General features: G+C 40.0%; 13 non-coding genes across 13 annotated transcripts; all 13 read right to left on the bottom strand.

Moving 5' to 3' along the window:
- Positions 1 to 376: 376 nt before the first annotated feature.
- On the bottom strand, positions 377 to 536 carry LOC149772362 (U1 spliceosomal RNA). The gene has a single exon (XR_016417991.1). It is a non-coding gene; the product is annotated as a U1 spliceosomal RNA (small nuclear RNA).
- Positions 537 to 7,600: 7,064 nt separating this feature from the next.
- On the bottom strand, positions 7,601 to 7,764 carry LOC149772361 (U1 spliceosomal RNA). The gene has a single exon (XR_016417885.1). It is a non-coding gene; the product is annotated as a U1 spliceosomal RNA (small nuclear RNA).
- A 1,459-nt stretch (positions 7,765 to 9,223) lies between these two features.
- Positions 9,224 to 9,387, bottom strand: LOC149772360 (U1 spliceosomal RNA). The gene has a single exon (XR_016417884.1). It is a non-coding gene; the product is annotated as a U1 spliceosomal RNA (small nuclear RNA).
- A 1,460-nt stretch (positions 9,388 to 10,847) lies between these two features.
- LOC149772359 (U1 spliceosomal RNA) lies at positions 10,848 to 11,011 on the bottom strand. The gene has a single exon (XR_016417916.1). It is a non-coding gene; the product is annotated as a U1 spliceosomal RNA (small nuclear RNA).
- A 1,493-nt stretch (positions 11,012 to 12,504) lies between these two features.
- Positions 12,505 to 12,668, bottom strand: LOC149772358 (U1 spliceosomal RNA). The gene has a single exon (XR_016417883.1). It is a non-coding gene; the product is annotated as a U1 spliceosomal RNA (small nuclear RNA).
- Positions 12,669 to 14,130: 1,462 nt separating this feature from the next.
- On the bottom strand, positions 14,131 to 14,294 carry LOC149772357 (U1 spliceosomal RNA). Its single transcript, XR_016417935.1, has one exon. It is a non-coding gene; the product is annotated as a U1 spliceosomal RNA (small nuclear RNA).
- A 1,454-nt stretch (positions 14,295 to 15,748) lies between these two features.
- On the bottom strand, positions 15,749 to 15,912 carry LOC149772356 (U1 spliceosomal RNA). The gene has a single exon (XR_016417882.1). It is a non-coding gene; the product is annotated as a U1 spliceosomal RNA (small nuclear RNA).
- Positions 15,913 to 17,390: 1,478 nt separating this feature from the next.
- Positions 17,391 to 17,554, bottom strand: LOC149772355 (U1 spliceosomal RNA). The gene has a single exon (XR_016417880.1). It is a non-coding gene; the product is annotated as a U1 spliceosomal RNA (small nuclear RNA).
- Positions 17,555 to 19,010: 1,456 nt separating this feature from the next.
- LOC149772354 (U1 spliceosomal RNA) lies at positions 19,011 to 19,174 on the bottom strand. Its single transcript, XR_016417924.1, has one exon. It is a non-coding gene; the product is annotated as a U1 spliceosomal RNA (small nuclear RNA).
- A 1,454-nt stretch (positions 19,175 to 20,628) lies between these two features.
- LOC149772353 (U1 spliceosomal RNA) lies at positions 20,629 to 20,792 on the bottom strand. The gene has a single exon (XR_016417879.1). It is a non-coding gene; the product is annotated as a U1 spliceosomal RNA (small nuclear RNA).
- Positions 20,793 to 22,248: 1,456 nt separating this feature from the next.
- LOC149772352 (U1 spliceosomal RNA) lies at positions 22,249 to 22,412 on the bottom strand. The gene has a single exon (XR_016417923.1). It is a non-coding gene; the product is annotated as a U1 spliceosomal RNA (small nuclear RNA).
- A 1,454-nt stretch (positions 22,413 to 23,866) lies between these two features.
- Positions 23,867 to 24,027, bottom strand: LOC149772351 (U1 spliceosomal RNA). Its single transcript, XR_016417939.1, has one exon. It is a non-coding gene; the product is annotated as a U1 spliceosomal RNA (small nuclear RNA).
- Positions 24,028 to 25,494: 1,467 nt separating this feature from the next.
- On the bottom strand, positions 25,495 to 25,658 carry LOC149772350 (U1 spliceosomal RNA). The gene has a single exon (XR_016417878.1). It is a non-coding gene; the product is annotated as a U1 spliceosomal RNA (small nuclear RNA).
- Positions 25,659 to 27,055: the final 1,397 nt, after the last annotated feature.

The raw sequence follows: 27,055 nt of genomic DNA, 5'->3' as shown, positions 1-27,055 counted from the left end.
GCTCTTTGAAAGTTGTTTGTTGTAGGGTTTAATGCCATTTTTCAGCACAAGATAGGCTATGCATGGCAGGCAATATAAATGGTGGAGGAAGAACCCGGGAGAAGAAAAATGAACGGAAAGAACTCCCGACCCATGATAACATACTGGCAAGCTTTCTCTGATAACCACATGGGCCAAATCCGAAACTCAAACACACGCAGACAGGTGAGATGGCCGCGATCCGTAATGGTGGGCTATTTAGACCACCCGGGGTACCCACCCCTTGAAAGAGCAGTGTAAGAAATAATAACATTATCGATTGGCACGTGCTAATCAGAGACATCCAGACTAATTTTGTCATAAGCTTGAGATTATTGGTTATTTTTAATTGAATTATCAGGGGTTAGCGCGAACGCAGACCCCCACACTAATAAATAACGACCCCGAGTCACCCACATTTGGGGTGATCGCAGGTTTCAGCCCAACCGAAGTGCAATGGAAAGGCCTCATCCTGGGGAAACCTTTTTTTTATTTTTCATAAAATCTTTATTCAATATTTACATGTTGAAATGTACAAGCGAAAACGACACTCCCATCTTCACCCCATACACGCCTTAGCACACAAACTCATAAATACACGTAGATGTGCACACTCACTGTCCATCCATGCTCTTGTATACACACAAATGTACATATATTGTAAAGCGCATAGCTCACAAGCGACAAAGTTATACATAATATGATTGTATGCAATTTCTATTGTAAATTTGTAACATCTAGTTTGCGAAACGTATACTAATCTCATACAGAAGTTTAAATATTGCAAATTATAAAATTCTAATATTAGAGAAACTGTATTCTTAAAAATGCAAAGTGTATTTAAGGTGATGCAAGTACTATACCTCATGTAAATTTGATAGACCAGTGAAGTGCTGTAAAAGTTCGTGCAATGAAACAGAGAATGTTAGCACGTGCTGCTTGAGATATTCTTAAATTAACGTGTAGGCCGGCAGACGTGGATTAAAACATGGTGACTGTGTAGTGAGATCTAAGGAGAAATCGTAAAATTATATATAATTGGATTTATCCAAAAGGGAAGGAATGTAGTATTATTCTAGACTTATGTCTATTACTAATTCAAAATTGAAGAGAGAACAGAATAATCCAGCTAAACACCATTTATCTATAAAATGAACCAAGTTAAGCCTGGAAAAGTCAGTTCTGATTCTGCATTTTAATCGGGAGAGAAAGAAGGATAACAAGGTTTTACTGGTTACCACTTCTTTATAATAATATGCTCGTATACGTTTAATCCATATAGCATATTTATATTCAGCGCATAATAAAAGGCACAAGTCCTCGAATTCAGGTTCCGGGAACGAGGCCCCATTCGGGATAGGACCGAATTTAAGGAAAGTATAAAAGGTATTGAAGGAGTTTCTGGAAAGTTTTTTTAACCATTTGATAATGAGCTGTTGTAAGGGGAGTATTAATTTGCATTCGAAAAATAAATGATCAGTCGTTTCAATGTCACCGCAAAAAGCGCATAACTTAGATTTGGAAATCTTCTTTAAGAACATGTTGTAGTTAACGGGCAAAATATCATGTATTGTTTTAAAACACACATCTCTAGTGATGGGGTCTAAAAATTTATTATGCAAATTTTTCCAAATGTTGCCGAAATTTAAATCGTATAATTTGGTTATTTTAGGTTCAAGAACATAGCTTTGTAATTGTCGTTGGTAGAAATATTTTGTGGGGACTAGACCAAATTTGAGACTAGGATTATTTTCATGAAATGTTTTGAAAATGGTCATGCACTTTTGATAGAATTTAGGAACATATAGCGTATGAGTAAATTTATTAAGCGCCAAATTAGGGTTGAAAGACCTTAGTTGTAAACCGATCCAATACCTTGCAAAATCTTTCCATTTGGCTGAATATTCATCGTCGAGTAATTTTTGTATATGCTGTATACGTATTGCTTGGATTTTACATCTCAAATGGGTGATGTTTAAACCTCCGTCGTAAAGGGGATTGATGCATACAGCTCTAGCGAGAGGTTCGAATTTAGAATTCCACAAAAATGTGAAGATATTCCTATTTATTAAAATTTCATAATGTTTAGGTAGATCAGTCACGGTTGCAGTATACCAAATTTTGCTATAAGCTAAAAGATTAATAACATGGGATTTAGAAATGAGAGGTAAATTTCTACGTTTCCATAGTAATAGTGTATTCGTAAGTTTAGTAACATTTTTGTTCCAGTGATCATCATGACTTAAATCGTTGCCAAAATGAAACCCTACAATTTTTTGTTTGTCGATCCAGGAAATGCCAAAGGGGTGATCACTGCGGTTCCGCCATTTACCCATGAACATACCGTTTGATTTGCTATAATTTACCTTAGCACCGGAAGCGCGATCGTACATGCGAGACCAAAATAAATACCGTTCGATCGATTTGTCCGTGCAACAGAAGCCTGTACTATCGTCCGCGAAAAGGGAGATCTTACAGGCTTCTGTTGCACCTGGCACCTTAACACCTATAATTTCTGGGTCGTTTCGAAGTTTGATTGCAAAAGGCTCGTACACTATTACATATAAAAGGGGGGAAAGACTGCAACCTTGACGGACTCCTCTTGAGATTAAAAAGGGGTCCGAAATAAAATTATTGACTATAACTGATGAACTAATATCAGTGTAGAAAATTGAAATCCATTTAATAAAGTCAGGATCAAACCCGAAAGATTCTAATGTTTTTAACATAAATTGATAATTTACCCTATCAAATGCCTTTTCTTGATCTAAGGAAATAAATGCACATGATAATTCTTTTTGTTCGATGTAGTCACAGATGTTTCGTATAAGGTGACCATTATTAAAAATAGATCGACCTTTAACTCCACATGTTTGATCCATGTGTATTATTTTGGACATGACATTTCCAAGTCGATTAGCAATAACTTTGGATAGAATTTTATAGTCTAAATTTAATAGGGAGATAGGTCTCCAATTTTTCATATTATTTGAATTTTCAGGATCCTTACATAATAACGTAATATAAGATAGTTTTTGTGAATCAGACAAAGTGTTTGATTCAAAGATCAAATTATATAAACGGACTAATGTGTCGCCTAAACATTCAAAAAACGTGACATAAAACTCTTTTGTGAGACCATCGGGTCCAGGTGATTTATTTGGCTCCATCATATTTAAAGATTTCCAAATTTCTACTTTAGTAATTGGTCCGGTAAGGAATTGGTTATCTTCAGCCTTTAACTGAGGTAACCCAGTTAGAAATTCTTTAAACAATTCTTCATCAATCAATTCTGTGGTAAAAAGATTTGAATACAACTTTTTAAAACAGTTTAAGATATCAACACTTGAGTTATGAGTCACATTATTATACTCAATTTCAGTGATAGTTTTCTGGGAACCCTTTTTATTTTCTAATTGAAAAAAGAATTGGCTCGGTCTTTCGTTATTATCTAAAATTTTCGCTTTGCTCCTAATGACTGATCCTATATATTTTTCATTTTGTAATTCCTTGATAGACATTCGGAGTTCTTGTATTTGAAAGAGAAGTTCTTCATTATTGGTTAAATCATATTTCTGTCTTAGATATTGGTAGTCTTTCTTCAATGATTTAATTGCAGAGTTTTTAACTTTCGAAAGTTGTTTGGAATATCGAATGATTTCTTCTTTAAGTTTGAGTTTTAGCTCATCCCAATATTCTAGGGTGATGTTATGATATCTTAGTTCTCTCTTAATTAGGTCCGTAATGAGAGTTTTTAATGTGTTATGGTTTAAGTGCGAGTTATTGCATTTCCAGTAACCGGTACCATATGATATTGATGAGTTACATGCTATACTTAAAGTTACTGCATCGTGGTCGGACTGAGCGAAGTTAACGATTGTCGAATTAATGATGAAATTTGCTATGTTTTTAGAAACATACAGTCGATCAAGTCTGCTTGCTAACAGTGGTAATGAGGGGTCTAGTGTGTTTCGATACCATGTGTACAATTTTGCCGAGGGGTTCAGTTTGCGAAATGTGTCAATTAGTTTAAAGTTGGATATAAGCGATTTCAATGTTTGGACGGACTTTTCGCTGTAATTGGTTAGATTACCTACTCGGTCAAGGTTGGAGTTAGTGACACAATTGAAATCTCCAGCAAGAATGAGATTATGTTGTCCCGTTAAATATGTGAACAATGAAGTAAAAAATTCACTTTTCTCCGAATCAGGGATGGGGGCATATATATTTATGGCACGATATGGTATATCATTAAATTGAAAGTCAGCACATATTATTCTACCGTCAAAATCCGTTTCATATTTTAAAAAACGTATGTTAGGATTAAAATTAATGATAGCAGCTCCAGATGAAAGATTCGAGCCAAAACTCCATATGGCATAATAACATTGCAATTTATCTTGAATTTTTGAAGTAAGGGTTCTTTTCTCCACGTGGGTTTCTTGTAGGAATACAAGGTCGATGTGATGCGAAGATACCAAGTTTCTAATCTCGTATAGTTTTTGATCCGTGTTGGTTCGAAGGCCATTGACATTTAATGTAAGGATATTAATTTTACTCATGGGTTGCTTGTTATTGGTATGGCATGTCCAGAATAGGTTCAAAATCGTTAATGTATGTGGGACTCTAGGTGTATCAAGTGAATCAATCTGAACTCGAGACGGGTAGAGTCCGTTGTATAAGGTAATACTATTGGAAACCAGAAATGACTTGCTGAACGATAACATAATAAGGGAGGATATGTAATTAAGGGATAAAATATGGTTGAAGAAAATAGATAAAAATCTACAAATGTTGTATGTGCTATGAAATAGATAAGGATGATATGAAGGATATTGTACATTTGAAGAGAATGAAAAATTAGGATTAAGTAAAAGAACAAACCTGTAATAGAACGTATAACCAGGGAAAGTCCTGAAATATTTAGTCCGTTATGCTTATTCATTGTCCATTTTACTGTCCTTGTATATGCCCGGTCCATTTGATTATATTCATTGTCCGTGAGCGTTCCGATTTCTTTATTACACAGTTACTGTAGTGTAATCCAAATTAAGAATTTTGCACATCCATACTTGAATCCTCCTCAAGACGAGACTTTTTTGATCTTTTAGACGTGACTACCTGCCACGTGCACGAATCTAGGTCAAACAATTCTCTTTTTTCTTGTGGTCTGGGTTGATTCGAGTCATCTTCATCATTGTCATCCGGTACTGTTGCTTTCTCTTGTGTTTGGGTCGCTACTTCCTCTTCCGCCCCGTGGGAGGCGTCCAAGGGGGTGGGGGTGGTGGGGTGATCAATTGGTTTGCTGTTTGTCGACGCAGGGGCTGCTGGTGTTAAAGGTTCGTGTGTCGTTGCTTGGGTTGATGTGCTTGGTGCAGGTGGTTGTTGGGCAACGTGTCCTTTATTATTCACTGCTGAAGCATAGCTAGCACCTTTCTCTGGGCAGTCTTTTCGGAGGTGCCCCGACTGACGACATCTCAGGCAAAGTGGGGGGCGGCCCTTCATTGTTATAAGCATACCACACATGCCAAGCGACACGATGTGGGGAATATTCCTGCAATCGAATTCTGTGGTCCGGAGTTTCACTATCCTTGTACCGTTTTCAATCATTGTGTCCTTGTTTATAATTGTCTTGTCTCTGCTTATGTCAAGGATCTCCCCATAATCCTTTAGAACTTCCTTGATAACAATATCATTGACAAACAGGGGCAGCCAGTGTATTCTGAGGTCAATTATTAGGTTAGCAATATATTTAATGCCGTCACCGGTCACGCCTTTTTCCTTCTCTTGGGACTTGAGCACAGCATTCCATGGGGCATTTTCCCCTTCTCTATATAAACCTTCGATGTCAGAAATAGTAACACCTGCAGCTTCAAGTTTGCGAAGCGCTTCCTCCCGAGAAATTCGTCCTTCCACTCGTAGTGTACGAAGATACACATCTGAATTCACATACCTTGAGATGTTGATTTCAACACGGCGATACATATTCCAAAGCGGTAAACTTTGAACTTTCACTTCAAAAGAATTCTTTGATCTACTTTGTCTTGGCCGGATATCCTGGGGAAACCGCCTAGCTGATCACGGTACTCCCTGGTCCAGGTAAGTATGATTTCTTGACGTTTACTGACGTTTATCAACTGACATTTGTGTCTGGAGTAGGAAGTGTGCCTCTAAGTAATGAAAATAAATTAAAACGATTCAGGGCCATGGTACTGCTGATGTCTTAGTATTCCGAATAACTTTATAGCTTATGTTTCAACATTACAAAAGTAACTGAAATGTCTTCAAATAGTCCTTTATTTGCAATTTCAGTTTCTTTTACGGTGGATATATGCTATATAGGTTTGCTCGGACGGCAGGGGATAGTTTCGTATATTGGCCCCTGGCAAATTTCTTAACTTGAGGCAACGGTGCGTATTTTTCAGCTATTATGGTTTTTTAATTAAATATATGGATACATTTTTCAATTCCGCGTTTCGGGCTTGTCTTGTTCTTGAAACTGATATCAGCCATTGACCTCCCATAGTTACTTCACAGCAAGTTGACAGTGAAATAGCAATAGTCGTCTAGCAAGAACTATGGTCAATCACATCCAGCTGTTTAGTACACAATGCTTTCCCGAACTGTTACGTAGGGAAAGGGATTGTGTTTGCACTGGCAAGATCGCTTGGTGTCATAAATGAAAAATGCAGGTATAAATTTGAGGTTGCAGTGCATCAACCTCTTTTGCTATGAACCACTGCAAATCGACTTGTCAGGTCAAAGGAATACTACTATTTGCTTCCTCTGTTTTATTAAATTTGAAATCTTTGTGCCACTGATTGGCCAGCTACGCTTCGCCGTACTCCGAGTCTAGAAGCTTTGGATTGTTGAAAGTGCTGCTGATACAGAAGTAACTGGTGATGCAGATGATCTCTACAATGAGACTTATGATGAAGCTGTCACTGCTTTTGATAAGGACAACAAGCTTGCTGTATTAACGAAGTTGTTCCTGTTATTTGAAGATATTGTTTCTCTCTCTCTCTCTCTCTCTCTCTCTCTCTCTCTCTCTCTCTCTACTGCAGAGAAGTCCTGTGAAAATAAAACTTGATTTTCGTCGAATCCAGTAAGCATGTTTCCATTTATTTCTCTTTCTTTCTTTCTTTCTCTCACAAATATGCTGGATCGCTGTTACTCAAAGATATTTCACACGTTCGTTGTGAGATGGCTCTTTGAAAGTTGTTTGTTGTAGGGTTTAATGCCATTTTTCAGCACAAGATAGGCTATGCATGGCAGGCAATATAAATGGTGGAGGAAGAACCCGGGAGAAGAAAACTGAACGGAAAGAACTCCCGACCCATGATAACATACTGGCAAGCTTTCTCTGATAACCACATGGGCCAAATCCGAAACTCAAACACACGCAGACAGGTGAGATGGCCGCGATCCGTAATGGTGGGCTATTTAGACCACCCGGGGTACCCACCCCTTGAAAGAGCAGTGTAAGAAATAATAACATTATCGATTGGCACGTGCTAATCAGAGACATCCAGACTAATTTTGTCATAAGCTTGAGATTATTGGTTATTTTTAATTGAATTATCAGGGGTTAGCGCGAACGCAGACCCCCACACTAATAAATAACGACCCCGAGTCACCCACATTTGGGGTGATCGCAGGTTTCAGCCCAACCGAAGTGCAATGGAAAGGCCTCATCCTGGGGAAACCGCCTAGCTGATCACGGTACTCCCTGGTCCAGGTAAGTATGATTTCTTGACGTTTACTGACGTTTATCAACTGACATTTGTGTCTGGAGTAGGAAGTGTGCCTCTAAGTAATGAAAATAAATTAAAACGATTCAGGGCCATGGTACTGCTGATGTCTTAGTATTCCGAATAACTTTATAGCTTATGTTTCAACATTACAAAAGTAACTGAAATGTCTTCAAATAGTCCTTTATTTGCAATTTCAGTTTTTTTTACGGTGGATATATGCTATATAGGTTTGCTCGGACGGCAGGGGATAGTTTCGTATATTGGCCCCTGGCAAATTTCTTAACTTGAGGCAACGGTGCGTATTTTTCAGCTATTATGGTTTTTTAATTAAATATATGGATACATTTTTCAATTCCGCGTTTCGGGCTTGTCTTGTTCTTGAAACTGATATCAGCCATTGACCTCCCATAGTTACTTCACAGCAAGTTGACAGTGAAATAGCAATAGTCGTCTAGCAAGAACTATGGTCAATCACATCCAGCTGTTTAGTACACAATGCTTTCCCGAACTGTTACGTAGGGAAAGGGATTGTGTTTGCACTGGCAAGATCGCTTGGTGTCATAAATGAAAAATGCAGGTATAAATTTGAGGTTGCAGTGCATCAACCTCCTTTGCTATGAACCACTGCAAATCAACTTGTCAGGTCAAAGGAATACTACTATTTGTTTCCTCTGTTTTATTAAATTTGAAATCTTTGTGCCACTGATTGGCCAGCTACGCTTCGCCGTACTCCGAGTCTAGAAGCTTTGGATTGTTGAAAGTGCTGCTGATACAGAAGTAACTGGTGATGCAGATGATCTCTACAATGAGACTTATGATGAAGCTGTCACTGCTTTTGATAAGGACAACAAGCTTGCTGTATTAACGAAGTTGTTTCTGTTATTTGAAGATATTGTTTCTCTCTCTCTCTCTCTCTCTCTCTCTCTACTGCAGAGAAGTTCTGTGAAAATAAAACTTGATTTTCGTCGAATCCAGTAAGCATGTTTCCATTTATTTCTCTTTCTTTCTTTCTTTCTCTCACAAATATGCTGGATCGCTGTTACTCAAAGATATTTCACACGTTCGTTGTGAGATGGCTCTTTGAAAGTTGTTTGTTGTAGGGTTTAATGCCATTTTTCAGCACAAGATAGGCTATGCATGGCAGGCAATATAAATGGTGGAGGAAGAACCCGGGAGAAGAAAACTGAACGGAAAGAACTCCCGACCCATGATAACATACTGGCAAGCTTTCTCTGATAACCACATGGGCCAAATCCGAAACTCAAACACACGCAGACAGGTGAGATGGCCGCGATCCGTAATGGTGGGCTATTTAGACCACCCGGGGTACCCACCCCTTGAAAGAGCAGTGTAAGAAATAATAACATTATCGATTGGCACGTGCTAATCAGAGACATCCAGACTAATTTTGTCATAAGCTTGAGATTATTGGTTATTTTTAATTGAATTATCAGGGGTTAGCGCGAACGCAGACCCCCACACTAATAAATAACGACCCCGAGTCACCCACATTTGGGGTGATCGCAGGTTTCAGCCCAACCGAAGTGCAATGGAAAGGCCTCATCCTGGGGAAACCGCCTAGCTGATCACGGTACTCCCTGGTCCAGGTAAGTATGATTTCTTGACGTTTACTGACGTTTATCAACTGACATTTGTGTCTGGAGTAGGAAGTGTGCCTCTAAGTAATGAAAATAAATTAAAACGATTCAGGGCCATGGTACTGCTGATGTCTTAGTATTCCGAATAACTTTATAGCTTATGTTTCAACATTACAAAAGTAACTGAAATGTCTTCAAATAGTCCTTTATTTGCAATTTCAGTTTCTTTTACGGTGGATATATGCTATATAGGTTTGCTCGGACGGCAGGGGATAGTTTCGTATATTGGCCCCTGGCAAATTTCTTAACTTGAGGCAACGGTGCGTATTTTTCAGCTATTATGGTTTTTTAATTAAATATATGGATACATTTTTCAATTCCGCGTTTCGGGCTTGTCTTGTTCTTGAAACTGATATCAGCCATTGACCTCCCATAGTTACTTCACAGCAAGTTGACAGTGAAATAGCAATAGTCGTCTAGCAAGAACTATGGTCAATCACATCCAGCTGTTTAGTACACAATGCTTTCCCGAACTGTTACGTAAGGAAAGGGATTGTGTTTGCACTGGCAAGATCGCTTGGTGTCATAAATGAAAAATGCAGGTATAAATTTGAGGTTGCAGTGCATCAACCTCTTTTGCTATGAACCACTGCAAATCGACTTGTCAGGTCAAAGGAATACAACTTTTTGTTTCCTCTGTTTTATTAAATTTGAAATCTTTGTGCCACTGATTGGCCAGCTACGCTTCGCCGTACTCCGAGTCTAGAAGCTTTGGATTGTTGAAAGTGCTGCTGATACAGAAGTAACTGGTGATGCAGATGATCTCTACAATGAGACTTATGATGAAGCTTCACTGCTTTTGATAAGGACAACAAGCTTGCTGTATTAACGAAGTTGTTCCTGTTATTTGAAGATATTGTTTCTCTCTCTCTCTCTTTCTCTCTCTCTCTCTACTGCAGAGAAGTTCTGTGAAAATAAAATTTGATTTTCGTCGAATCCAGTAAGCATGTTTCCATTTATTTCTCTTTCTTTCTTTCTTTCTCTCACAAATATGCTGGATCGCTGTTACTCAAAGATATTTCACACGTTCGTTGTGAGATGGCTCTTTGAAAGTTGTTTGTTGTAGGGTTTAATGCCATTTTTCAGCACAAGATAGGCTATGCATGGCAGGCAATATAAATGGTGGAGGAAGAACCCGGGAGAAGAAAAATGAACGGAAAGAACTCCCGACCCATGATAACATACTGGCAAGCTTTCTCTGATAACCACATGGGCCAAATCCGAAACTCAAACACACGCAGACAGGTGAGATGGCCGCGATCCGTAATGGTGGGCTGTTTAGACCACCCGGGGTACCCACCCCTTGAAAGAGCAGTGTAAGAAATAATAACATTATCGATTGGCACGTGCTAATCAGAGACATCCAGACTAATTTTGTCATAAGCTTGAGATTATTGGTTATTTTTAATTGAATTATCAGGGATTAGCGCGAACGCAGACCCCCACACTAATAAATAACGACCCCGAGTCACCCACATTTGGGGTGATCGCAGGTTTCAGCCCAACCGAAGTGCAATGGAAAGGCCTCATCCTGGGGAAACCGCCTAGCTGATCACGGTACTCCCTGGTCCAGGTAAGTATGATTTCTTGACGTTTACTGACGTTTATCAACTGACATTTGTGTCTGGAGTAGGAAGTGTGCCTCTAAGTAATGAAAATAAATTAAAACGATTCAGGGCCATGGTACTGCTGATGTCTTAGTATTCCGAATAACTTTATAGCTTATGTTTCAACATTACAAAAGTAACTGAAATGTCTTCAAATAGTCCTTTATTTGCAATTTCAGTTTCTTTTACGGTGGATATATGCTATATAGGTTTGCTCGGACGGCAGGGGATAGTTTCGTATATTGGCCCCTGGCAAATTTCTTAACTTGAGGCAACGGTGCGTATTTTTCAGCTATTATGGTTTTTTAATTAAATATATGGATACATTTTTCAATTCCGCGTTTCGGGCTTGTCTTGTTCTTGAAACTGATATCAGCCATTGACCTCCCATAGTTACTTCACAGCAAGTTGACAGTGAAATAGCAATAGTCGTCTAGCAAGAACTATGGTCAATCACATCCAGCTGTTTAGTACACAATGCTTTCCCGAACTGTTACGTAAGGAAAGGGATTGTGTTTGCACTGGCAAGATCGCTTGGTGTCATAAATGAAAAATGCAGGTATAAATTTGAGGTTGCAGTGCATCAACCTCTTTTGCTATGAACCACTGCAAATCGACTTGTCAGGTCAAAGGAATACTACTTTTTGTTTCCTCTGTTTTATTAAATTTGAAATCTTTGTGCCACTGATTGGCCAGCTACGCTTCGCCGTACTCCGAGTCTAGAAGCTTTGGATTGTTGAAAGTGCTGCTGATACAGAAGTAACTGGTGATGCAGATGATCTCTACAATGAGACTTATGATGAAGCTGTCACTGCTTTTGATAAGGACAACAAGCTTGCTGTATTAACGAAGTTGTTCCTGTTATTTGAAGATATTGTTTCTCTCTCTCTCTCTCTCTCTCTCTCTCCCTCTCTCTCTCTCTCTCTCTCTCTCTCTCTCTCTACTGCAGAGAAGTTCTGTGAAAATAAAACTTGATTTTCGTCGAATCCAGTAAGCATGTTTCCATTTATTTCTCTTTCTTTCTTTCTTTCTCTCACAAATATGCTGGATCGCTGTTACTCAAAGATATTTCACACGTTCGTTGTGAGATGGCTCTTTGAAATTTGTTTGTTGTAGGGTTTAATGCCATTTTTCAGCACAAGATAGGCTATGCATGGCAGGCAATATAAATGGTGGAGGAAGAACCCGGGAGAAGAAAAATGAACGGAAAGAACTCCCGACCCATGATAACATACTGGCAAGCTTTCTCTGATAACCACATGGGCCAAATCCGAAACTCAAACACACGCAGACAGGTGAGATGGCCGCGATCCGTAATGGTGGGCTATTTAGACCACCCGGGGTACCCACCCCTTGAAAGAGCAGTGTAAGAAATAATAACATTATCGATTGGCACGTGCTAATCAGAGACATCCAGACTAATTTTGTCATAAGCTTGAGATTATTGGTTATTTTTAATTGAATTATCAGGGGTTAGCGCGAACGCAGACCCCCACACTAATAAATAACGACCCCGAGTCACCCACATTTGGGGTGATCGCAGGTTTCAGCCCAACCGAAGTGCAATGGAAAGGCCTCATCCTGGGGAAACCGCCTAGCTGATCACGGTACTCCCTGGTCCAGGTAAGTATGATTTCTTGACGTTTACTGACGTTTATCAACTGACATTTGTGTCTGGAGTAGGAAGTGTGCCTCTAAGTAATGAAAATAAATTAAAACGATTCAGGGCCATGGTACTGCTGATGTCTTAGTATTCCGAATAACTTTATAGCTTATGTTTCAACATTACAAAAGTAACTGAAATGTCTTCAAATAGTCCTTTATTTGCAATTTCAGTTTCTTTTACGGTGGATATATGCTATATAGGTTTGCTCGGACGGCAGGGGATAGTTTCGTATATTGGCCCCTGGCAAATTTCTTAACTTGAGGCAACGGTGCGTATTTTTCAGCTATTATGGTTTTTTAATTAAATATATGGATACATTTTTCAATTCCGCGTTTCGGGCTTGTCTTGTTCTTGAAACTGATATCAGCCATTGACCTCCCATAGTTACTTCACAGCAAGTTGACAGTGAAATAGCAATAGTCGTCTAGCAAGAACTATGGTCAATCACATCCAGCTGTTTAGTACACAATGCTTTCCCGAACTGTTACGTAGGGAAAGGGATTGTGTTTGCACTGGCAAGATCGCTTGGTGTCATAAATGAAAAATGCAGGTATAAATTTGAGGTTGCAGTGCATCAACCTCTTTTGCTATGAACCACTGCAAATCGACTTGTCAGGTCAAAGGAATACTACTATTTGTTTCCTCTGTTTTATTAAATTTGAAATCTTTGTGCCACTGATTGGCCAGCTACGCTTCGCCGTACTCCGAGTCTAGAAGCTTTGGATTGTTGAAAGTGCTGCTGATACAGAAGTAACTGGTGATGCAGATGATCTCTACAATGAGACTTATGATGAAGCTGTCACTGCTTTTGATAAGGACAACAAGCTTGCTGTATTAACGAAGTTGTTCCTGTTATTTGAAGATATTGTTTCTCTCTCTCTCTCTCTCTCTCTCTCTCTCTACTGCAGAGAAGTTCTGTGAAAATAAAACTTGATTTTCGTCGAATCCAGTAAGCATGTTTCCATTTATTTCTCTTTCTTTCTTTCTTTCTCTCACAAATATGCTGGATCGCTGTTACTCAAAGATATTTCACACGTTCGTTGTGAGATGGCTCTTTGAAAGTTGTTTGTTGTAGGGTTTAATGCCATTTTCAGCACAAGATAGGCTATGCATGGCAGGCAATATAAATGGTGGAGGAAGAACCCGGGAGAAGAAAAATGAACGGAAAGAACTCCCGACCCATGATAACATACTGGCAAGCTTTCTCTGATAACCACATGGGCCAAATCCGAAACTCAAACACACGCAGACAGGTGAGATGGCCGCGATCCGTAATGGTGGGCTATTTAGACCACCCGGGGTACCCCCCCCCCTTGAAAGAGCAGTGTAAGAAATAATAACATTATCGATTGGTACGTGCTAATCAGAGACATCCAGACTAATTTTGTCATAAGCTTGAGATTATTGGTTATTTTTAATTGAATTATCAGGGGCTAGCGCGAACGCAGACCCCCACACTAATATATAACGACCCCGAGTCACCCACATTTGGGGTGATCGCAGGTTTCAGCCCAACCGAAGTGCAATGGAAAGGCCTCATCCTGGGGAAACCGCCTAGCTGATCACGGTACTCCCTGGTCCAGGTAAGTATGATTTCTTGACGTTTACTGACGTTTATCAACTGACATTTGTGTCTGGAGTAGGAAGTGTGCCTCTAAGTAATGAAAATAAATTAAAACGATTCAGGGCCATGGTACTGCTGATGTTTTAGTATTCCGAATAACTTTATAGCTTATGTTTCAACATTACAAAAGTAACTGAAATGTCTTCAAATAGTCCTTTATTTGGAATTTCAGTTTCTTTTACGGTGGATATATGCTATATAGGTTTGCTCGGACGGCAGGGGATAGTTTCGTATATTGGCCCCTGGCAAATTTCTTAACTTGAGGCAACGGTGCGTATTTTTCAGCTATTATGGTTTTTTAATTAAATATATGGATACATTTTTCAATTCCGCGTTTCGGGCTTGTCTTGTTCTTGAAACTGATATCAGCCATTGACCTCCCATAGTTACTTCACAGCAAGTTGACAGTGAAATAGCAATAGTCGTCTAGCAAGAACTATGGTCAATCACATCCAGCTGTTTAGTACACAATGCTTTCCCGAACTGTTACGTAAGGAAAGGGATTGTGTTTGCACTGGCAAGATCGCTTGGTGTCATAAATGAAAAATGCAGGTATAAATTTGAGGTTGCAGTGCATCAACCTCTTTTGCTATGAACCACTGCAAATCGACTTGTCAGGTCAAAGGAATACTACTTTTTGTTTCCTCTGTTTTATTAAATTTGAAATCTTTGTGCCACTGATTGGCCAGCTACGCTTCGCCGTACTCCGAGTCTAGAAGCTTTGGATTGTTGAAAGTGCTGCTGATACAGAAGTAACTGGTGATGCAGATGATCTCTACAATGAGACTTATGATGAAGCTTCACTGCTTTTGATAAGGACAACAAGCTTGCTGTATTAACGAAGTTGTTCCTGTTATTTGAAGATATTGTTTCTCTCTCTCTCTCTCTCTCTCTCTACTGCAGAGAAGTTCGGTGAAAATAAAACTTGATTTTCGTCGAATCCAGTAAGCATGTTTCCATTTATTTCTCTTTCTTTCTTTCTTTCTCTCACAAATATGCTGGATCGCTGTTACTCAAAGATATTTCACACGTTCGTTGTGAGATGGCTCTTTGAAAGTTGTTTGTTGTAGGGTTTAATGCCATTTTTCAGCACAAGATAGGCTATGCATGGCAGGCAATATAAATGGTGGAGGAAGAACCCGGGAGAAGAAAAATGAACGGAAAGAACTCCCGACCCATGATAACATACTGGCAAGCTTTCTCTGATAACCACATGGGCCAAATCCGAAACTCAAACACACGCAGACAGGTGAGATGGCCGCGATCCGTAATGGTGGGCTATTTAGACCACCCGGGGTACCCACCCCTTGAAAGAGCAGTGTAAGAAATAATAACATTATCGATTGGCACGTGCTAATCAGAGACATCCAGACTAATTTTGTCCTAAGCTTGAGATTATTGGTTATTTTTAATTGAATTATCAGGGGTTAGCGCGAACGCAGACCCCCACACTAATAAATAACGACCCCGAGTCACCCACATTTGGGGTGATCGCAGGTTTCAGCCCAACCGAAGTGCAATGGAAAGGCCTCATCCTGGGGAAACCGCCTAGCTGATCACGGTACTCCCTGGTCCAGGTAAGTATGATTTCTTGACGTTTACTGACGTTTATCAACTGACATTTGTGTCTGGAGTAGGAAGTGTGCCTCTAAGTAATGAAAATAAATTAAAACGATTCAGGGCCATGGTACTGCTGATGTCTTAGTATTCCGAATAACTTTATAGCTTATGTTTCAACATTACAAAAGTAACTGAAATGTCTTCAAATAGTCCTTTATTTGCAATTTCAGTTTCTTTTACGGTGGATATATGCTATATAGGTTTGCTCGGACGGCAGGGGATAGTTTCGTATATTGGCCCCTGGCAAATTTCTTAACTTGAGGCAACGGTGCGTATTTTTCAGCTATTATGGTTTTTTAATTAAATATATGGATACATTTTTCAATTCCGCGTTTCGGGCTTGTCTTGTTCTTGAAACTGATATCAGCCATTGACCTCCCATAGTTACTTCACAGCAAGTTGACAGTGAAATAGCAATAGTCGTCTAGCAAGAACTATGGTCAATCACATCCAGCTGTTTAGTACACAATGCTTTCCCGAACTGTTACGTAAGGAAAGGGATTGTGTTTGCACTGGCAAGATCGCTTGGTGTCATAAATGAAAAATGCAGGTATAAATTTGAGGTTGCAGTGCATCAACCTCTTTTGCTATGAACCACTGCAAATCGACTTGTCAGGTCAAAGGAATACAACTTTTTGTTTCCTCTGTTTTATTAAATTTGAAATCTTTGTGCCACTGATTGGCCAGCTACGCTTCGCCGTACTCCGAGTCTAGAAGCTTTGGATTGTTGAAAGTGCTGCTGATACAGAAGTAACTGGTGATGCAGATGATCTCTACAATGAGACTTATGATGAAGCTTCACTGCTTTTGATAAGGACAACAAGCTTGCTGTATTAACGAAGTTGTTCCTGTTATTTGAAGATATTGTTTCTCTCTCTCTCTCTCTCTCTCTCTCTCTCTCTCTCTCTCTCTCTCTCTACTGCAGAGAAGTTCTGTGAAAATAAAATTTGATTTTCGTCGAATCCAGTAAGCATGTTTCCATTTATTTCTCTTTCTTTCTTTCTTTCTCTCACAAATATGCTGGATCGCTGTTACTCAAAGATATTTCACACGTTCGTTGTGAGATGGCTCTTTGAAAGTTGTTTGTTGTAGGGTTTAATGCCATTTTTCAGCACAAGATAGGCTATGCATGGCAGGCAATATAAATGGTGGAGGAAGAACCCGGGAGAAGAAAAATGAACGGAAAGAACTCCCGACCCATGATAACATACTGGCAAGCTTTCTCTGATAACCACATGGGCCAAATCCGAAACTCAAACACACGCAGACAGGTGAGATGGCCGCGATCCGTAATGGTGGGCTATTTAGACCACCCGGGGTACCCACCCCTTGAAAGAGCAGTGTAAGAAATAATAACATTATCGATTGGCACGTGCTAATCAGAGACATCCAGACTAATTTTGTCATAAGCTTGAGATTATTGGTTATTTTTAATTGAATTATCAGGGGTTAGCGCGAACGCAGACCCCCACACTAATAAATAACGACCCCGAGTCACCCACATTTGGGGTGATCGCAGGTTTCAGCCCAACCGAAGTGCAATGGAAAGGCCTCATCCTGGGGAAACCGCCTAGCTGATCACGGTACTCCCTGGTCCAGGTAAGTATGATTTCTTGACGTTTACTGACGTTTATCAACTGACATTTGTGTCTGGAGTAGGAAGTGTGCCTCTAAGTAATGAAAATAAATTAAAACGATTCAGGGCCATGGTACTGCTGATGTCTTAGTATTCCGAATAACTTTATAGCTTATGTTTCAACATTACAAAAGTAACTGAAATGTCTTCAAATAGTCCTTTATTTGCAATTTCAGTTTCTTTTACGGTGGATATATGCTATATAGGTTTGCTCGGACGGCAGGGGATAGTTTCGTATATTGGCCCCTGGCAAATTTCTTAACTTGAGGCAACGGTGCGTATTTTTCAGCTATTATGGTTTTTTAATTAAATATATGGATACATTTTTCAATTCCGCGTTTCGGGCTTGTCTTGTTCTTGAAACTGATATCAGCCATTGACCTCCCATAGTTACTTCACAGCAAGTTGACAGTGAAATAGCAATAGTCGTCTAGCAAGAACTATGGTCAATCACATCCAGCTGTTTAGTACACAATGCTTTCCCGAACTGTTACGTAGGGAAAGGGATTGTGTTTGCACTGGCAAGATCGCTTGGTGTCATAAATGAAAAATGCAGGTATAAATTTGAGGTTGCAGTGCATCAACCTCTTTTGCTATGAACCACTGCAAATCGACTTGTCAGGTCAAAGGAATACTACTATTTGTTTCCTCTGTTTTATTAAATTTGAAATCTTTGTGCCACTGATTGGCCAGCTACGCTTCGCCGTACTCCGAGTCTAGAAGCTTTGGATTGTTGAAAGTGCTGCTGATACAGAAGTAACTGGTGATGCAGATGATCTCTACAATGAGACTTATGATGAAGCTGTCACTGCTTTTGATAAGGACAACAAGCTTGCTGTATTAACGAAGTTGTTCCTGTTATTTGAAGATATTGTTTCTCTCTCTCTCTCTCTCTCTCTCTCTACTGCAGAGAAGTTCTGTGAAAATAAAACTTGATTTTCGTCGAATCCAGTAAGCATGTTTCCATTTATTTCTCTTTCTTTCTTTCTTTCTCTCACAAATATGCTGGATCGCTGTTACTCAAAGATATTTCACACGTTCGTTGTGAGATGGCTCTTTGAAAGTTGTTTGTTGTAGGGTTTAATGCCATTTTCAGCACAAGATAGGCTATGCATGGCAGGCAATATAAATGGTGGAGGAAGAACCCGGGAGAAGAAAAATGAACGGAAAGAACTCCCGACCCATGATAACATACTGGCAAGCTTTCTCTGATAACCACATGGGCCAAATCCGAAACTCAAACACACGCAGACAGGTGAGATGGCCGCGATCCGTAATGGTGGGCTATTTAGACCACCCGGGGTACCCACCCCTTGAAAGAGCAGTGTAAGAAATAATAACATTATCGATTGGTACGTGCTAATCAGAGACATCCAGACTAATTTTGTCATAAGCTTGAGATTATTGGTTATTTTTAATTGAATTATCAGGGGTTAGCGCGAACGCAGACCCCCACACTAATATATAACGACCCCGAGTCACCCACATTTGGGGTGATCGCAGGTTTCAGCCCAACCGAAGTGCAATGGAAAGGCCTCATCCTGGGGAAACCGCCTAGCTGATCACGGTACTCCCTGGTCCAGGTAAGTATGATTTCTTGACGTTTACTGACGTTTATCAACTGACATTTGTGTCTGGAGTAGGAAGTGTGCCTCTAAGTAATGAAAATAAATTAAAACGATTCAGGGCCATGGTACTGCTGATGTTTTAGTATTCCGAATAACTTTATAGCTTATGTTTCAACATTACAAAAGTAACTGAAATGTCTTCAAATAGTCCTTTATTTGGAATTTCAGTTTCTTTTACGGTGGATATATGCTATATAGGTTTGCTCGGACGGCAGGGGATAGTTTCGTATATTGGCCCCTGGCAAATTTCTTAACTTGAGGCAACGGTGCGTATTTTTCAGCTATTATGGTTTTTTAATTAAATATATGGATACATTTTTCAATTCCGCGTTTCGGGCTTGTCTTGTTCTTGAAACTGATATCAGCCATTGACCTCCCATAGTTACTTCACAGCAAGTTGACAGTGAAATAGCAATAGTCGTCTAGCAAGAACTATGGTCAATCACATCCAGCTGTTTAGTACACAATGCTTTCCCGAACTGTTACGTAAGGAAAGGGATTGTGTTTGCACTGGCAAGATCGCTTGGTGTCATAAATGAAAAATGCAGGTATAAATTTGAGGTTGCAGTGCATCAACCTCTTTTGCTATGAACCACTGCAAATCGACTTGTCAGGTCAAAGGAATACTACTTTTTGTTTCCTCTGTTTTATTAAATTTGAAATCTTTGTGCCACTGATTGGCCAGCTACGCTTCGCCGTACTCCGAGTCTAGAAGCTTTGGATTGTTGAAAGTGCTGCTGATACAGAAGTAACTGGTGATGCAGATGATCTCTACAATGAGACTTATGATGAAGCTTCACTGCTTTTGATAAGGACAACAAGCTTGCTGTATTAACGAAGTTGTTCCTGTTATTCGAAGATATTGTTTCTCTCTCTCTCTCTCTCTCTCTCTACTGCAGAGAAGTTCGGTGAAAATAAAACTTGATTTTCGTCGAATCCAGTAAGCATGTTTCCATTTATTTCTCTTTCTTTCTTTCTTTCTCTCACAAATATGCTGGATCGCTGTTACTCAAAGATATTTCACACGTTCGTTGTGAGATGGCTCTTTGAAAGTTGTTTGTTGTAGGGTTTAATGCCATTTTTCAGCACAAGATAGGCTATGCATGGCAGGCAATATAAATGGTGGAGGAAGAACCCGGGAGAAGAAAAATGAACGGAAAGAACTCCCGACCCATGATAACATACTGGCAAGCTTTCTCTGATAACCACATGGGCCAAATCCGAAACTCAAACACACGCAGACAGGTGAGATGGCCGCGATCCGTAATGGTGGGCTATTTAGACCACCCGGGGTACCCACCCCTTGAAAGAGCAGTGTAAGAAATAATAACATTATCGATTGGCACGTGCTAATCAGAGACATCCAGACTAATTTTGTCCTAAGCTTGAGATTATTGGTTATTTTTAATTGAATTATCAGGGGTTAGCGCGAACGCAGACCCCCACACTAATAAATAACGACCCCGAGTCACCCACATTTGGGGTGATCGCAGGTTTCAGCCCAACCGAAGTGCAATGGAAAGGCCTCATCCTGGGGAAACCGCCTAGCTGATCACGGTACTCCCTGGTCCAGGTAAGTATGATTTCTTGACGTTTACTGACGTTTATCAACTGACATTTGTGTCTGGAGTAGGAAGTGTGCCTCTAAGTAATGAAAATAAATTAAAACGATTCAGGGCCATGGTACTGCTGATGTCTTAGTATTCCGAATAACTTTATAGCTTATGTTTCAACATTACAAAAGTAACTGAAATGTCTTCAAATAGTCCTTTATTTGCAATTTCAGTTTCTTTTACGGTGGATATATGCTATATAGGTTTGCTCGGACGGCAGGGGATAGTTTCGTATATTGGCCCCTGGCAAATTTCTTAACTTGAGGCAACGGTGCGTATTTTTCAGCTATTATGGTTTTTTAATTAAATATATGGATACATTTTTCAATTCTGCGTTTCGGGCTTGTCTTGTTCTTGAAACTGATATCAGCCATTGACCTCCCATAGTTACTTCACAGCAAGTTGACAGTGAAATAGCAATAGTCGTCTAGCAAGAACTATGGTCAATCACATCCAGCTGTTTAGTACACAATGCTTTCCCGAACTGTTACGTAGGGAAAGGGATTGTGTTTGCACTGGCAAGATCGCTTGGTGTCATAAATGAAAAATGCAGGTATAAATTTGAGGTTGCAGTGCATCAACCTCTTTTGCTATGAACCACTGCAAATCGACTTGTCAGGTCAAAGGAATACTACTATTTGTTTCCTCTGTTTTATTAAATTTGAAATCTTTGTGCCACTGATTGGCCAGCTACGCTTCGCCGTACTCCGAGTCTAGAAGCTTTGGATTGTTGAAAGTGCTGCTGATACAGAAGTAACTGGTGATGCAGATGATCTCTACAATGAGACTTATGATGAAGCTGTCACTGCTTTTGATAAGGACAACAAGCTTGCTGTATTAACGAAGTTGTTCCTGTTATTTGAAGATATTGTTTCTCTCTCTCTCTCTCTCTCTCTCTCTACTGCAGAGAAGTTCTGTGAAAATAAAACTTGATTTTCGTCGAATCCAGTAAGCATGTTTCCATTTATTTCTCTTTCTTTCTTTCTTTCTCTCACAAATATGCTGGATCGCTGTTACTCAAAGATATTTCACACGTTCGTTGTGAGATGGCTCTTTGAAAGTTGTTTGTTGTAGGGTTTAATGCCATTTTCAGCACAAGATAGGCTATGCATGGCAGGCAATATAAATGGTGGAGGAAGAACCCGGGAGAAGAAAAATGAACGGAAAGAACTCCCGACCCATGATAACATACTGGCAAGCTTTCTCTGATAACCACATGGGCCAAATCCGAAACTCAAACACACGCAGACAGGTGAGATGGCCGCGATCCGTAATGGTGGGCTATTTAGACCACCCGGGGTACCCACCCCTTGAAAGAGCAGTGTAAGAAATAATAACATTATCGATTGGTACGTGCTAATCAGAGACATCCAGACTACTTTTGTCATAAGCTTGAGATTATTGGTTATTTTTAATTGAATTATCAGGGGTTAGCGCGAACGCAGACCCCCACACTAATATATAACGACCCCGAGTCACCCACATTTGGGGTGATCGCAGGTTTCAGCCCAACCGAAGTGCAATGGAAAGGCCTCATCCTGGGGAAACCGCCTAGCTGATCACGGTACTCCCTGGTCCAGGTAAGTATGATTTCTTGACGTTTACTGACGTTTATCAACTGACATTTGTGTCTGGAGTAGGAAGTGTGCCTCTAAGTAATGAAAATAAATTAAAACGATTCAGGGCCATGGTACTGCTGATGTTTTAGTATTCCGAATAACTTTATAGCTTATGTTTCAACATTACAAAAGTAACTGAAATGTCTTCAAATAGTCCTTTATTTGGAATTTCAGTTTCTTTTACGGTGGATATATGCTATATAGGTTTGCTCGGACGGCAGGGGATAGTTTCGTATATTGGCCCCTGGCAAATTTCTTAACTTGAGGCAACGGTGCGTATTTTTCAGCTATTATGGTTTTTTAATTAAATATATGGATACATTTTTCAATTCCGCGTTTCGGGCTTGTCTTGTTCTTGAAACTGATATCAGCCATTGACCTCCCATAGTTACTTCACAGCAAGTTGACAGTGAAATAGCAATAGTCGTCTAGCAAGAACTATGGTCAATCACATCCAGCTGTTTAGTACACAATGCTTTCCCGAACTGTTACGTAAGGAAAGGGATTGTGTTTGCACTGGCAAGATCGCTTGGTGTCATAAATGAAAAATGCAGGTATAAATTTGAGGTTGCAGTGCATCAACCTCTTTTGCTATGAACCACTGCAAATCGACTTGTCAGGTCAAAGGAATACTACTTTTTGTTTCCTCTGTTTTATTAAATTTGAAATCTTTGTGCCACTGATTGGCCAGCTACGCTTCGCCGTACTCCGAGTCTAGAAGCTTTGGATTGTTGAAAGTGCTGCTGATACAGAAGTAACTGGTGATGCAGATGATCTCTACAATGAGACTTATGATGAAGCTTCACTGCTTTTGATAAGGACAACAAGCTTGCTGTATTAACGAAGTTGTTCCTGTTATTTGAAGATATTGTTTCTCTCTCTCTCTCTCTCTCTCTCTACTGCAGAGAAGTTCGGTGAAAATAAAACTTGATTTTCGTCGAATCCAGTAAGCATGTTTCCATTTATTTCTCTTTCTTTCTTTCTTTCTCTCACAAATATGCTGGATCGCTGTTACTCAAAGATATTTCACACGTTCGTTGTGAGATGGCTCTTTGAAAGTTGTTTGTTGTAGGGTTTAATGCCATTTTTCAGCACAAGATAGGCTATGCATGGCAGGCAATATAAATGGTGGAGGAAGAACCCGGGAGAAGAAAAATGAACGGAAAGAACTCCCGACCCATGATAACATACTGGCAAGCTTTCTCTGATAACCACATGGGCCAAATCCGAAACTCAAACACACGCAGACAGGTGAGATGGCCGCGATCCGTAATGGTGGGCTATTTAGACCACCCGGGGTACCCACCCCTTGAAAGAGCAGTGTAAGAAATAATAACATTATCGATTGGCACGTGCTAATCAGAGACCTCCAGACTAATTTTGTCATAAGCTTGAGATTATTGGTTATTTTTAATTGAATTATCAGGGGTTAGCGCGAACGCAGACCCCCACACTAATAAATAACGACCCCGAGTCACCCACATTTGGGGTGATCGCAGGTTTCAGCCCAACCGAAGTGCAATGGAAAGGCCTCCTGGGGAAACCGCCTAGCTGATCACGGTACTCCCTGGTCCAGGTAAGTATGATTTCTTGACGTTTACTGACGTTTATCAACTGACATTTGTGTCTGGAGTAGGAAGTGTGCCTCTAAGTAATGAAAATAAATTAAAACGATTCAGGGCCATGGTACTGCTGATGTCTTAGTATTCCGAATAACTTTATAGCTTATGTTTCAACATTACAAAAGTAACTGAAATGTCTTCAAATAGTCCTTTATTTGCAATTTCAGTTTCTTTTACGGTGGATATATGCTATATAGGTTTGCTCGGACGGCAGGGGATAGTTTCGTATATTGGCCCCTGGCAAATTTCTTAACTTGAGGCAACGGTGCGTATTTTTCAGCTATTATGGTTTTTTAATTAAATATATGGATACATTTTTCAATTCCGCGTTTCGGGCTTGTCTTGTTCTTGAAACTGATATCAGCCATTGACCTCCCATAGTTACTTCACAGCAAGTTGACAGTGAAATAGCAATAGTCGTCTAGCAAGAACTATGGTCAATCACATCCAGCTGTTTAGTACACAATGCTTTCCCGAACTGTTACGTAGGGAAAGGGATTGTGTTTGCACTGGCAAGATCGCTTGGTGTCATAAATGAAAAATGCAGGTATAAATTTGAGGTTGCAGTGCATCAACCTCTTTTGCTATGAACCACTGCAAATCGACTTGTCAGGTCAAAGGAATACTACTATTTGTTTCCTCTGTTTTATTAAATTTGAAATCTTTGTGCCACTGATTGGCCAGCTACGCTTCGCCGTACTCCGAGTCTAGAAGCTTTGGATTGTTGAAAGTGCTGCTGATACAGAAGTAACTGGTGATGCAGATGATCTCTACAATGAGACTTATGATGAAGCTGTCACTGCTTTTGATAAGGACAACAAGCTTGCTGTATTAACGAAGTTGTTCCTGTTATTTGAAGATATTGTTTCTCTCTCTCTCTCTCTCTCTCTCTCTCTCTCTCTCTACTGCAGAGAAGTTCTGTGAAAATAAAACTTGATTTTCGTCGAATCCAGTAAGCATGTTTCCATTTATTTCTCTTTCTTTCTTTCTTTCTCTCACAAATATGCTGGATCGCTGTTACTCAAAGATATTTCACACGTTCGTTGTGAGATGGCTCTTTGAAAGTTGTTTGTTGTAGGGTTTAATGCCATTTTTCAGCACAAGATAGGCTATGCATGGCAGGCAATATAAATGGTGGAGGAAGAACCCGGGAGAAGAAAAATGAACGGAAAGAACTCCCGACCCATGATAACATACTGGCAAGCTTTCTCTGATAACCACATGGGCCAAATCCGAAACTCAAACACACGCAGACAGGTGAGATGGCCGCGATCCGTAATGGTGGGCTATTTAGACCACCCGGGGTACCCACCCCTTGAAAGAGCAGTGTAAGAAATAATAACATTATCGATTGGCACGTGCTAATCAGAGACATCCAGACTAATTTTGTCCTAAGCTTGAGATTATTGGTTATTTTTAATTGAATTATCAGGGGTTAGCGCGAACGCAGACCCCCACACTAATAAATAACGACCCCGAGTCACCCACATTTGGGGTGATCGCAGGTTTCAGCCCAACCGAAGTGCAATGGAAAGGCCTCATCCTGGGGAAACCGCCTAGCTGATCACGGTACTCCCTGGTCCAGGTAAGTATGATTTCTTGACGTTTACTGACGTTTATCAACTGACATTTGTGTCTGGAGTAGGAAGTGTGCCTCTAAGTAATGAAAATAAATTAAAACGATTCAGGGCCATGGTACTGCTGATGTCTTAGTATTCCGAATAACTTTATAGCTTATGTTTCAACATTACAAAAGTAACTGAAATGTCTTCAAATAGTCCTTTATTTGCAATTTCAGTTTCTTTTACGGTGGATATATGCTATATAGGTTTGCTCGGACGGCAGGGGATAGTTTCGTATATTGGCCCCTGGCAAATTTCTTAACTTGAGGCAACGGTGCGTATTTTTCAGCTATTATGGTTTTTTAATTAAATATATGGATACATTTTTCAATTCCGCGTTTCGGGCTTGTCTTGTTCTTGAAACTGATATCAGCCATTGACCTCCCATAGTTACTTCACAGCAAGTTGACAGTGAAATAGCAATAGTCGTCTAGCAAGAACTATGGTCAATCACATCCAGCTGTTTAGTACACAATGCTTTCCCGAACTGTTACGTAGGGAAAGGGATTGTGTTTGCACTGGCAAGATCGCTTGGTGTCATAAATGAAAAATGCAGGTATAAATTTGAGGTTGCAGTGCATCAACCTCTTTTGCTATGAACCACTGCAAATCGACTTGTCAGGTCAAAGGAATACTACTATTTGTTTCCTCTGCTTTATTAAATTTGAAATCTTTGTGCCACTGATTGGCCAGCTACGCTTCGCCGTACTCCGAGTCTAGAAGCTTTGGATTGTTGAAAGTGCTGCTGATACAGAAGTAACTGGTGATGCAGATGATCTCTACAATGAGACTTATGATGAAGCTGTCACTGCTTTTGATAAGGACAACAAGCTTGCTGTATTAACGAAGTTGTTCCTGTTATTTGAAGATATTGTTTCTCTCTCTCTCTCTCTCTCTCTCTCTACTGCAGAGAAGTTCTGTGAAAATAAAACTTGATTTTCGTCGAATCCAGTAAGCATGTTTCCATTTGTTTCTCTTTCTTTCTTTCTTTCTCTCACAAATATGCTGGATCGCTGTTACTCAAAGATATTTCACACGTTCGTTGTGAGATGGCTCTTTGAAAGTTGTTTGTTGTAGGGTTTAATGCCATTTTCAGCACAAGATAGGCTATGCATGGCAGGCAATATAAATGGTGGAGGAAGAACCCGGGAGAAGAAAAATGAACGGAAAGAACTCCCGACCCATGATAACATACTGGCAAGCTTTCTCTGATAACCACATGGGCCAAATCCGAAACTCAAACACACGCAGACAGGTGAGATGGCCGCGATCCGTAATGGTGGGCTATTTAGACCACCCGGGGTACCCACCCCTTGAAAGAGCAGTGTAAGAAATAATAACATTATCGATTGGTACGTGCTAATCAGA

Source organism: Sinohyriopsis cumingii, unplaced genomic scaffold (assembly GCF_028554795.1).
Source record: "Sinohyriopsis cumingii isolate HCF-2022 unplaced genomic scaffold, ASM2855479v2 utg001517l, whole genome shotgun sequence".
Taxonomy (NCBI): Eukaryota; Metazoa; Mollusca; class Bivalvia; order Unionida; family Unionidae; genus Sinohyriopsis; species Sinohyriopsis cumingii.
Note: the sequence above shows the minus strand (reverse complement) of the source record. Positions and strands in the feature narration are given on the sequence as shown.